We start from the raw sequence: 12,885 nt of genomic DNA on the forward strand, positions 1-12,885 counted from the left end.
TGCCAGCGACGCCATATGGCGTCATTAGAAATTTACCGTAGAGTGCCAGCGACGCCAAATGGCGTCAATAACTCGAATTTTTTTTTTTGACGGGGGGGTGTCGATCTATGCCTCTTACATCGCCTCTTACAATATTCAGAGGTATTGAATGTGTCTAACCTATTTTACAGAACCCTTAGGTGGCGACAGCGCTCTCCAGATGAGAGAACGTGGAGTGAAACACACAGAAGAAGTCATTGGGGGGAAGGAAATCGCATCGCATCCGTCCGTATGCAGCGGCTTCATTGAAGCAACGTTTAGCTGTGCCCCTGCAGCAGCCAATCTGCTATCACAATTGAGCACCTCGGTGTCCGCTGCAACAGCCTCCGTGTCCGCTGCAACACATGATCAGCCGTGGATTTGTTATTATTCTCAACTCGAAGCATGGGAGCTGGTACACGCGGCTGTAAAAAAGCAGGATCTAGCGGACTTTTTCAGTGCTGAGCACAGGCAGAGAAAACAGCAGAGCAGAGAGACACTCCTCCCACAACGGGGGGGGGGGGGGAGGAGGAGGGGGGGAGGTGGGCACGCAGAGCCAAGTACACAACACAGACCCAGACAGCAGGACAGGGTTGGCAAACGCAAGCCAGAATATCCGATGCCCACCAGCAGCAAAAGATCAGCAAGAAGCTGCAACCAGCAGCGCATGCAGGCGCCAGCGCTGCTGGTTTCAGCTAAAAATATTATTCTTCCAAACAAAATTCCCTTGCCTTCACTGTTTTATTGAAGGAAATTATTTTTGAGGTGTGACTACCGTAAATTCCGGACTATAAGCCGCGGCTTTTTTCCCGTTTTTTGGCCCCTGCGGCTTATATAACGGTGCGTCTTATCTATGGATTTTTTCAGAAAAAAAAAAAAAAAAAAAAAAAATCTCTCTTTTTTAGCACTCTTTCTAACTATAAATCCACTTCTGTTTTAATTTCCTCTCTTGCCCTCTTTTCACCACACCGCGGACACTGTGTGCACTGTAAAAATAAACAACGGTGGTGTTGTGTTATGTTGTTTTGTTGAAATGTTGTAATACGGTAAATGGGAGCTTCCTCAAACAGCCATCTCTTCCCGACAATCCCCTCTGTGCGTGACCACTTACATATGGTAATTACGGTAAGCAAACGGCCACTCGGGCAACAACTCCCTCCCCCGACTACCAGGAGAAAATCACAAACTTCGGCGAATTCACACAAAGGAAGATCAAGGAATATTCACAACAAGACGAGCAGTAGAAGCAACACTCTCACTTACCATGGGGAAGGTACGCAGAAATTCACACGAGGCAGCTTTCAAGTTGAAAGCAGTCAATCTCGCATTAAAAGAGAGCAGCCGCCGATCAAACAGAGCAGCCGCGCGTAACCTGGGCAAAAGGGACTGTCCGTCCGGGGGAGAACTACTGAACAACTCCCTCCCGACTATCAGGAGAAAATCACAAACTTCGGCGAATTCACACAAAGGAAGATCACGGAATATTATAGGAGTGTGAAAACATCCACAATTACCAACGGGTTCCAAAACGCTGGACTGCTGCGGGATGAAGAGGATGACGCCACGGGGACTGCCCCCTAGTCCGATACCTCACGAGTCCGATACCTCACGAGTCCGACACCTCATGGTTTTGGGTTAGGGTCTGGGGGAGGTTAGGTTTAGGCGTGGGGGTGGGAGAGGTTAGGTTTTGGGTTAGGGTCTGGGGGATGTTAGGTTTAGGCGTGGGGGTGGGAGAGGTTAGGTTTTGGGTTAGGGTCTGGGGGAAGTTAGCCTCTTTTTTCGGACTCGTGAGGTGTCGGACTCGTGAGGTATCGGACTCGTGCCATGGCACCTGAAGGAGAGAGGAGAGTGGTTGACGAAGCCACCCTGAACCTGTTCGTTTCCGACACTGAAGATGAGGACTTTGGTGGTTTCAGTACGCAGGAAGAAGAGGAAGACGAGGATTAGTGACTTGACTTCTCTGGTTACAGGTTTGCTGCACATATACGGTAGCCTATTGTTGTGTGATTTTGTCTGGGGATTAGTGACCTGACTTTTGTTTTGTTTTGTTGAAATGTTAATAAATGGGAGCTTCCCCAAACAGCGATCTCTTTCCCGACATTCCTCTCTGTGCACGAACCCTTTCATATGGTAATTAAACATCAAAACACCCGCGGCTTATAGTCCGGTGCGGCTTATAGAAGAAAAAAATAGTAAATTTTGGTCCCGCGGCTTATACACCGGTGCGTCTTATAGTCCGGAATTTACGGTACATCAGAAAATTAGCTTCAGAGTCAGTGATGTGCTTGAAATGTTTAATTTCACAAAAGGCTCATTATCTCAGCTCGTAGAAAAAAAGCTCTGTTTTTCGTTCAATCAAGCTATCTTCTCCGGCTCATAACTAAAGAACGGAAAATGGGATCAATAAACTTTTTTTTGCAGGTGATAGAAGAGAGTCTCATCGTTATTTGTGCGTGTTCAGTGTTTACATAGTAATTATTAAAGAAATTATATGACTGTTTTAAAATGCATTGCGGCCTATGTGGCACAGCAAGCAACCTTTTGCCCAAGGGCCGTGGCACTGAAAGTGTTAAGTGCATGGATGCAAAGTTCATTGGTAGTGAAAAAGGTGACAGATACAAGGGCAGACATAAAACCACTCAGAAATCCTCCTATTTTAGGATGAAAAAGGGTGACTGTTACCTAAAGGTGACTAGTTTACATATTGTGACTATCGTTATATTATCTAACACGTTCCACATGTTGATAATCCGAATTGATAATCCAAATTCGCACTTGTTTCTATTTGATTTACTTCATAAGGAAATTGCAAATTGAAGATGAGCTCTCACCCTGTGCGCCTGGTCCACGGCCATGAGGATCTGGAAGGCCAGCCAGCGCTTCTCCGGGCCGCGTGCTGATGCGGTCATACAGGTTGTCGCGCACGTACTGCCGGAACAAGATGGCCGCCTTCTCCGTCAGCGAGGTCTTCTGGAAGGGCAGGCAGTTCTGGCAGGAGTGCAGTCTGATCTTCAGCTCCTCCAGCTCCTGCTTGTAGCTGCTGAGCGGCAACGACGGGTCGTGGATGGCGAAGACTTTGACCACCACCAGCCCCTCGCGGTGTTTGGCACGGGCCACCTTGAAGCAGGGGTGTAAAAAATCACAAGTTTCATCGCGATACGATATTATATCGCTTCTCTGGACAACGATACGATATTTGCTGATATCAAAGTCTGCCATGATACGATCAATTCAGGGGTCTGTGACCGATATGAGAGATATGATATGCTCATTAAACATAATCAGTTACATTTATATCAACTCACAAGATGCAATTAAAATATGATTTGACCATTTTATTTCTGAGCTCTTCCAGACGTTTAAATGAAAAACAATCTATTCTTTTTAATAAAAAATTTAATTCCTGTTGTTCATTATAAAGTGACCATTTCTCATGTTTAAGTGCAAAAAAAAATCAACTTAAAGAGCCCTTGATGGCCTTTAATTATGAATATAAGCCATGCACATCTATGCGTCTTCACCCTGGATTTACAAGCTGTATCTTAGATACCGTATATCAATGTTGTCCCTTTGGATTAGGGGTGTTAAAAATAATCGATTATAAGATGCATCGCGATGCGGACCTGCACGATTCTGCATCGATTCACAAATGTCAAAAATCGATTATAAAAATAATAATAATAATAATAATCAAATAAAATATAATGGAAGTACATGCAGTTGTTTATTTTAATTATGGATCATAATACAATGCAATTCTAAATGCACTTTTATTGTAAAAGTAGCCACACAGTGAGAAAAAATAAAGTGAGAAAAAATAAATCATGTATTGGGGAAAAAAAGGGATGCATCGATTTAAGATGCATCGAGAATCGAGATGCATCGATAATCGTATCGAATCGTGAGGCCAGTGAAGATTCACAGCCCTACTTTGGATGATATTGGATGGTCGATGGTTGAAGCGAGACATGGACAAGACATCATCCCTACCTTGAAGAAGCGTGTGCTGCCGAGGCTCTTGTCGTACTCGTGGTCGTGGATGTCCGAGAAGTAGCTGTCCACAGAGAGGATCTGAGAGAGGGCGATGCCTGCCAGCTGGTTACCCATGATGCTTCAGCACACGTCTGAGAATAGAGACTACATTACCCATGATGCTTCAGCACACGTCTGAGAATAGAGACTACATTACCCATGATGCTTCAGCACACGTCTGAGAATAGAGACTATATTACCCATGATGCTTCAGCACACGTCTGAGAATAGAGACTAACATTACCCATGATGCTTCAGCACACGTCTGAGAATAGAGACTACATTACCCATGATGCTTCAGCACACGTCTGAGAATAGAGACTACATTACCCATGGTGCTTCAGCACACGTCTGAGAATAGAGACTACATTACCCATGATGCTTCAGCACACGTCTGACAATAGAGACTACATTACCCATGATGCTTCAGCACAGGTCTGAGAATAGAGACTACATTACCCATGATGCTTCAGCACACGTCTGAGAATAGAGACTATATTACCCATGATGCTTCAGCACACGTCTGAGAATAGAGACTATATTACCCATGATGCTTCAGCACACGTCTGAGAATAGAGACTACATTACCCATGATGCTTCAGCACACGTCTGAGAATAGAGACTACATTACCCATGATGCTTCAGCACACGTCTGAGAATAGAGACTATATTACCCATGATGCTTCAGCACACGTCTGAGAATAGAGACTACATTACCCATGATGCTTCAGCACACGTCTGAGAATAGAGACTACATTACCCATGATGCTTCAGCACACGTCTGAGAATAGAGACTATATTACCCATGATGCTTCAGCACACATCTGAGAATAGAGACTACATTACCCATGATGCTTCAGCACACGTCTGAGAATAGAGACTACATTACCCATGATGCTTCAGCACACATCTGAGAATAGAGACTATATTACCCATGATGCTTCAGCACACGTCTGAGAATAGAGACTATATTACCCATGATGCTTCAGCACACGTCTGAGAATAGAGACTCTTTAGGTTTAGGCAGATCATTTAACTTCTGCTGACTGTGACTGACTGTCTACTTGACTTCAGGGATTAATTATCAGGACCTAACCTGGAAGGGTCTTGGGCATTTCCAGACCCTTTATCACAACGTTGCCAGTTAGGAGATGGGCATCACTTTTGACATCAACTAAACAACATCTTTAGCTAAATAAGTTCATATTTAGTTACAGTTAATCAAACAACAATAGATATATATATTCCTTCACTCTCCTTGCCCTGCACATCAGAGGGGATTTAGAAGTGGATACTCGATGCCGAAATCTATGCCAGTGAAATGAATCTTGCTGCAACTCGAGTACCGTAAATTCCGGACTATAAGGCGCACCGGTCTATAAGCCGCACCTTCAAAGGTGACTATTTTTTTCTTATATAAGCCGCACCGGTCTATAAGCCGCGGGTGTTTTGATGTTTAATTACCATATGTAAGGCTTCGTGCACAGAGGGGATTGTCGGGAAAGAGATGGCTGTTTGGGGAAGCTCCCATTTATTAACATTTCAACAAAACAAAAGTCAGGTCACTAATCCCCAGACAAAATCACACATTGTGGTATTTTTTGTTTTTTTTACAGTGCACACAGTGTCCGCGGTGTGGTGAAAAGAGGGCAAGAGAGGAAATTAAAACAGAAGTGGATTTATAGTTAGAAAGAGTGCTAAAGAAGAGAGAATTCCGTTTTTTATTTTTTTATTTTAGTTACTCACAGTACTATTGACCAGTCCAACTCAAAAGATATTCGGCAGTTTCACTTTGAGCTCTTGTTCCGCCGCTGTCCATCAATGGTTATGACGAGTCTCGCTGGGTACAGTACGCCAAAGCGATATCCATTGACTTTAACCTTTTCGATGATGCTGTTGTATGTTGCGCGTTTCTGTTGCACCAACGCGGAGAGGTCCTGCCGGACGAAAAAGCGCGTACCCTCCCAGGTGAGGGGCTTCTTCCCCGCAGCCTGGAGGATGAGTTGACGGTCGGGCCAGCGGAGTAGGCAGATGAAGATGGCCCTCGGTGGCAGGCCGGGGTCTGGACGTGGCCGAGGCGCCCGGTGTGCCCTGTCCACCTCTGGTGGTTTCTCGCCTTCCTTCAGGTCCAGGATGTAACACAGGATTTTGCCACGAAAGCGTCCATGTCACCAATCTCAGCTCCCTCTTTTACATTGATCAGGCGAATGTTATTTCTTTTACTCCTGCTGATTAAGTCATCAACCTGCGTGTGCAGGGGTTCGATTTGTTTTTGCATTTTATCCACTTTCGGACTCACTGTGTTGTTTTTGTCCTCCAGTGCGCTGATGCGCTTTTCCGCATTAGAAACTCTGTTCGCTTATTTTCTTTAGTGAGTGAGTGGATGGACTTCTGCACGTTTTCAAACTTGTTTTCAAGCTGCTCAAACCTCTGAGCGATGTCGGACTTAATCGATAGTGTTTCACGGAGTAAAAGTTTAGCCCAAGCCGTGTATCTCCAGCCTCCAGCAGGTGAGTCATTTCCTCATTCATGGCGGTGATTTGCTTCGTCTTTTTCTTTCTGCTTACCTGTGTTGTGTTATGTTATGTTATGTTATGTTGTTAAAAGAGGGCAAGAGAGGAAATTAAAACAGAAGTGGATTTATAGTTAGAAAGAGTGCTAAAAAAGAGAGATTTTTTTTTTTTTTTGGAAAAAATCCATAGATAAGCCGCACCGTTATATAAGCCGCAGGGGGCAAAAAAGGCCAAAAAACGGGAAAAAAGCCGCGGCTTATAGTCCGGAATTTACGGTAATAACCTGTAAAGTGATACGATTTGACCTAATATGTGTTGAACAGACTCAGGATCAGCATGTAAAGTGATACGATTTGACCCAATATGTGTTGAACAGACTCAGGATCAGCATGTAAAGTGATACAATTTGACCTAATATGTGTTTAACAGACTCAGGATCAGCATGTAAAGTGATACGATTTTACCTAATATGTGTTTAACAGACTCAGGATCAGCATGTAAAGTGATACGATTTGACCTAATATGTGTTTAACAGACTCAGGATCAGCTGTAAAGTGATACGATTTGACCTAATATGTGTTGAACAGACTCAGGATCAGCATGTAAAGTGATACGATTTGACCTAATATGTGTTGAACAGACTCAGGATCAGCATGTAAAGTGATACGATTTGACCTAATATGTGTTGAACAGACTCAGGATCAGCTGTAAAGTGATACGATTTGACCTAATATGTGTTTAACAGACTCAGGATCAGCTGTAAAGTGATACGATTTGACCTAATATGTGTTTAACAGACTCAGGATCAGCATGTAAAATGATACGATTTGACCTAATATGTGTTTAACAGACTCAGGATCAGCATGTAAAGTGATACGATTTGACCTAATATGTGTTTAACAGACTCAGGATCAGCATGTAAAGTGATACGATTTGACCTAATATGTGTTTAACAGACTCAGGATCAGCATGTAAAGTGATACGATTTGACCTAATATGTGTTGAAAAGACTCAGGATCAGCATGCAGTGGATACGATTTGACCTATTATGTGTTGAACAGACTCAGGATCAGCATGCAGTGGATACGATTTGACCTAATATGTGTTGAACAGACTCAGGATCAGCTGTAAAGTGATACGATTTGACCGAATATGTGTTGAACAGACTCAGGATCAGCATGTAAAGTGATACGATTTGACCTAATATGTGTTGAACAGACTCAGGATCAGCATGTAAAGTGATACGATTTGACCTAATATGTGTTGAACAGACTCAGGATCAGCATGTAAAGTGATACGATTTGACCTAATATGTGTTGAACAGACTCAGGATCAGCTGCAGTGGAGGGAAAAGCCCTATTATTAAAACAAGTGTGATCAAAATAAAAGGGTTTCCTTCTCTGTTTTACAGCTGCACAATATATCAACATGTACATGAAAAAATATCTCAAATATATAGTTCATATAAATAAAAATGGTGCAGGTTTTCCTCTCCTATTAAACAAAAGACAGCTGTGCAAATAATAAAAATGTAAATGGAACAAAAAATGACAAAATAACAACTGACCAAATACCTTGATAATGATTTTGAGACAACTAGCTTGATTCCTAAGGTGGAGACTCTGGAGAAACTACCTTTTCCCCTTAACTCACCCTTGTCCTCCTACTTATACTCCCACCACTTACTGTATATAGCCTCATCCCGATGACATCGCAATTGCTCGAGTGACATCACTAATGACATCACAATTGCTCGAGTGACATCAGTGATGACATCACGGTTGACAACACAATTGCTCAAGTGACATCACTTCCGTCACAAATCGTAACTGACACTGACCACCACCACCAACCACCACCACAGACACCAGTTAGCCAATTTTAAGTTATAAGTTAAGTTATCCTTTATTTATCCCTGTGGGGAAACTAAGATATTGTAGCGCTATTGGTGCTTTCACAAAATATTGATACGAGATTGTTGATCAATAATCATCAGTAATGTGGATATAATGACTAAATGGGAAAAGGCCAGTAGAACAGCTAGAACAGTCTGGTAAGGTCAGATCACTTCCCTGTAATGCAGCCTGTAAAACCTAATCTGATCTCATATGACGATATTGATATAATATTGATATATATTGCTCAACCCTATGGACAAAGTGAAACAATGCAGGTTGCAGATACAAGCTGAGATAGGCGGACAGGCTGCCCACTTGTTCCATGTGCAAATACTACTGGTCCTTTTTGGGTGAACTGTGCAAAAGTAGTCTTAACATGTCACTGTTTACTGTTTAAAAAAGATGGAGGCATACATTAAGAGTATAACTTCTCCAGGCACCACTACACCATTGTTCATCCAAAATAAAGGACAGGTGTCATGTCGAGTTTTGCACCCCCGCCAAGAATTGCACCCCCACCATATGTTGGGGCTGTTTTAACTTAAAAACAGGGATGCAAATGTCGGCAGGTAAAAATCGCCGAGATTTGCACCCCTCTCCATAAAGCCAGGAGAGATCCCCGGGTCTCGAGGTCATCTGTACCCGGATTTTAACCACCAAAGTCGGCTTCGATGAGCCAGAAGAGAGCCCCCAAGCATGAAAGTCACCTCCACGCGGATCTAATGCATCAAAGTCGGTCTGCATGAGCCAGGACAGACCCCCTGGCTTGGAGATCACGTCTACTCAGACAATTATATCATGTTTAAACAGTTAAGTTTCCGTATAAATCATTACAATATGCTCCCGGAAGGTGGGGATGCAAAACTCGGCATGACACCGGCTCAAACTGTATCGCAATGAGTGGTGACGTCACTGCCTGACTGGAGCTGAGTCACATGACTTGCTGCACTACACAACAGCTCTGTGACAGCGCTACTTTAGCATGTAGCTAACTGTTCGCTCCGATGTTATAACGTTAGCAAACCATTAATGAGTAAGTTTAGATGTGATGTTTACCAGTCAGGTGACGCTGTGGTGACCGGGACTCCTGCGCCTGCGCTGTGGTGTTTATGTTGCTGTTTCACAGCAACATAAACACTAATGGGCGAGCAGTTGACTAATGGTGGAGCAGTTAGGCTAATAGGGGAGCAGTTGCCATAAGCGTCAAAGATGACTTCCATGGGTTTGCATTGAGTTTAGTCGGAAAGCCCAAGTCGTTTCATGTGTCGCTCAAGGGTACCATGTTAGTAACAAGCGACGCACAAGGGACAGGACAAAGCGTCAATATGCGACGCGCTCAGAGTGAGAACGGGTTGGCCTGGAACCTCCTCGTAACTCAGGAATGAAATACTTATAGCAGAACGAGAGGCCCCGCCCCCAGTGGAGGGGGGGGGGGGGGCAAGCTCGCCCCAGACAAGCCCAGACATGTCTGCTGCCCCCAAAACCTCGTATCTGCTGTACTGGCCTGGAACCTCCTCGTAACTCAGGAATGAAATACTTATAGAAGAACAAGAGGCCCCGCCCCCAGTGGAGGGTGGGGGGGGGGGGGTGGGAGGCCAAGCTCGCCCCAGACAATGTGTCATATTACGTGTAATGGAGCTATATGACTTTGCCACTAGATTATTTCAAAATGCTGCAGTAAAACCACTTGAAAATCACCAGGTAGGTAGACTGGGGAGTACTGAGGAAGAATCTGGTGGAGTTTGCAGGAAACAAATTGATTTTAAGTTTTCATGGCCTTTTGATAATCAGTCTATGTCAGATTATGCATAATGTAGCTATATGACTTTGTCATTGGATTATTCCAAAATGCTGCAGTAAAACTACTTGCTAATCATCAGGTAGGTAGACTGGGGAGTACTGAGCAAGAATCTGGTGGAGTTTGCAGGAAACAAATTGATTTGAAGTTTTCATGGCCTTTTGAAAATCAGCCTATGTAAAGAGGGCTATTATAGCGCCACCATGAGGTCAGTCTGACATAGATCCGTACCTAAATGTAATGCCTTCTTCCTTTGTCCATGCTTCACCCTTCCACCAAGTTTCATGAAAATGTGCATATTAGTTTTTGTCTAATTCTAATAAACAGACATACAGACAGACAAATGGCACCACAAACAACCTCATTGACAATTAATTATTAAAAATGTTGTCTTGAAGAACAATAAAGTAGCCTTAATGACAGATGTATGCATTTCAACAGGGGAAAGTGATAAGAAAAACATTATCTGTGCTGTTTACAACAATCTCTGTGGCCATTAGTAGCCTTTTCTGGGTGTACGAGGCGTACCTGAAGGCACCATGAGGGGCTCACTCACTCTTTACCGTGCAGAGCGAAGTAGACGCTCAATGGATTTTACGTGCAGATAGCGCGACTACGCTTCCTCAAAGTGCGGATGGCGTGACCGCAGTTTGATTTAGGCACGATCCACCCTCCATAGCACCGCCTTATTCCGGTCTTATTCCAACACACATGTTAAAAATAAAATATAGGAACTTCTTTGAAGGCACAATTGAAAAAACTCAGTTTAGCCTAGGCTTGTTGTCAATTGTTTCTTGGGAGAGTTGTATTTATTTTGCACCATATATCAAACTGTACAGGCTGAGGAGGAGCAAACTGTTGAAAGTGAAAGTAAAATGTGTCAGTTCAGAGAGCGAGTCAGACCGACTCCATTTTACATTGAGAGAGCAGAGCAGCAGGAGGGAGAAGCAGGGTGAGTGTTATTACATTATTATTCCTATCATTATTTTATTCAGGGATGAAACTAGTCACTTTTAGGTACATCTAGGTGAGGTAAAAAGTCACCTTTAGGTACATTTAGGTCAGGTAAAAGTCACCTTCTCGCACTTGTGTTAAGTTAATGATTTGAGTGTTTTTTTGTGTCTCTGCCCGGGCTGATATCTGTCACCTTTTTCCACTGAGTTTATGTCCCTGTTTAAACCCAGTTTTATTCCATCTGTGTGTCTGAGACTCTGCGAGATGAGCGTCTTTCAGTCACATGACTCCTCATAAAGAGAGAAACGGCTTGTTGACTTTCTGCAGGCAGATCAGGACTTCAGAGCGGGGTGTGAAACGAATCTGCTTCATATAATATTAGGCCTACAGAGGGCCTACTAGACCTACTGTACATGCGTCGACTTGCCTACAGAGTCTGACTGGTCCGCGTGTGTTGTGTCATCCGCCTGTCGTCTCTGACTGAGGGCGGAGGCGGAGTTCTCATAAACCAGCAGTTTCACTGAAAACTGTGACCACCGTGGGTGACCACTGAGGGGCGCTGATGCACCTGTTCTACAGATTTCAGCACCTGACTGACAGTATCCACCCGACACACTACAGCCATGGCCGTAACTAGCTATGAGCACGGGGAGGTCCGGACCTCCCCTAATATTTCAGCCTGCAAAAAAAAAAAAAAAAAAAAAAAAAAAATATTTTTTTTTTTTTTTTTTTGCATGCCAGGCCAGGCCAGGCCACTCACTGAACAGCAGGCCAGGCGCCGCCTACTGGTTTACTAGTGGTTTTATTACTTTATTCAGGTTTAAAGTGGGTGCATCTCATTGTAATCATGCATGATGCCAATTGCCAAGCTCCCGAAGTCAGGTATGCAGGTGGCTATATGCATGGTTTCAGTTTCATGACCCAATAAGTAACAAAAAGAGGTGGTGTAAAGTTAAAAACAACATAATATATTTTATTTTATTTTTCAATCGTTCCTATCAGGAATAAATAAATGTCCCTCTGTATGTTTTTTTTTATTATCGATGATGACTTTGTGTGTTGTGTACGGCTTGGGTTGTGTACCTGTGTTTGTAGGTGTCATTTTGATATGAATTTGGCTAAAACAGTTTGTGTTTGTTAGTTACAATTATGTTGACAGGAGAGCTGAGCAGGTGGTGACATGAAAGAGAATATACTGAATAATGACATCACAACAGTATAATCCTAATGTTGATTTAAAATGATATATTACTCTAAATATGGCTAAAAAAGGGGGGGGGGAAACTCAAAAAATTTTCGAATCCGCCTCCCCTTGCTGGACCTCCCCTATTTCGGAACCCTAGTTACGGCCCTGACTACAGCCAGCTGAGGATCTGCTTGAAAATGCAATTCTCATTGAAGACAAGTGTTGATAAAAAAACAATAATGAATGTGTGTGTGTGTGTGTGTGTGTGTGTGTGTGTGTGTGTGTGTGTGTGTGTGTGTGTGTGTGTGTGTGTGTGTGTGTGTGTGTGTGTGTGTGTGTGTGTGTGTGTGTGTGTGTGTGTGTGTGTGTGTCGCATTGAAATAGCACGGTGGACAGTAAGAGCGGTGCGGTGGGGGTTGGTGGCCAGACGTTTGCCGGAGTTCGATTCCCAGCGTTTCTAAACCGTGAGTCGCATAAAAAAACACA

At 43.5% G+C, this 12,885-nt stretch overlaps 1 protein-coding gene and 1 pseudogene across 2 annotated transcripts in view; one reads left to right on the forward strand and one right to left on the reverse strand.

Moving 5' to 3' along the window:
- The window catches only part of LOC310800017 (phosphoinositide 3-kinase regulatory subunit 4-like), a 21,461-nt pseudogene extending 17,336 nt beyond the window's left edge, over positions 1–4,125 (reverse strand). Inside the window, exons 1-2 of the transcript in view lie at positions 4,009–4,125; positions 2,850–3,135 (exon numbers count right to left, since the gene is read on the reverse strand). The product of the transcript in view is annotated as a phosphoinositide 3-kinase regulatory subunit 4-like (transcript). The remainder of the gene's footprint in view (positions 1–2,849; positions 3,136–4,008) is intronic.
- An 8,657-nt stretch (positions 4,126–12,782) lies between these two features.
- Positions 12,783–12,885, forward strand: part of LOC310799937 (uncharacterized protein) — a 407,560-nt gene continuing 407,457 nt past the window's right edge. The window contains exon 1 of the mRNA XM_083662546.1: positions 12,783–12,863. The gene's annotated coding sequence lies outside the window, so the exon portion shown is untranslated. The remainder of the gene's footprint in view (positions 12,864–12,885) is intronic.

The sequence above is a fragment of the Poromitra crassiceps genome (genome assembly GCF_964638095.1).
Source record: "Poromitra crassiceps genome assembly, chromosome: 29".
In the NCBI taxonomy this organism is placed as follows: domain Eukaryota; kingdom Metazoa; phylum Chordata; class Actinopteri; order Beryciformes; family Melamphaidae; genus Poromitra; species Poromitra crassiceps.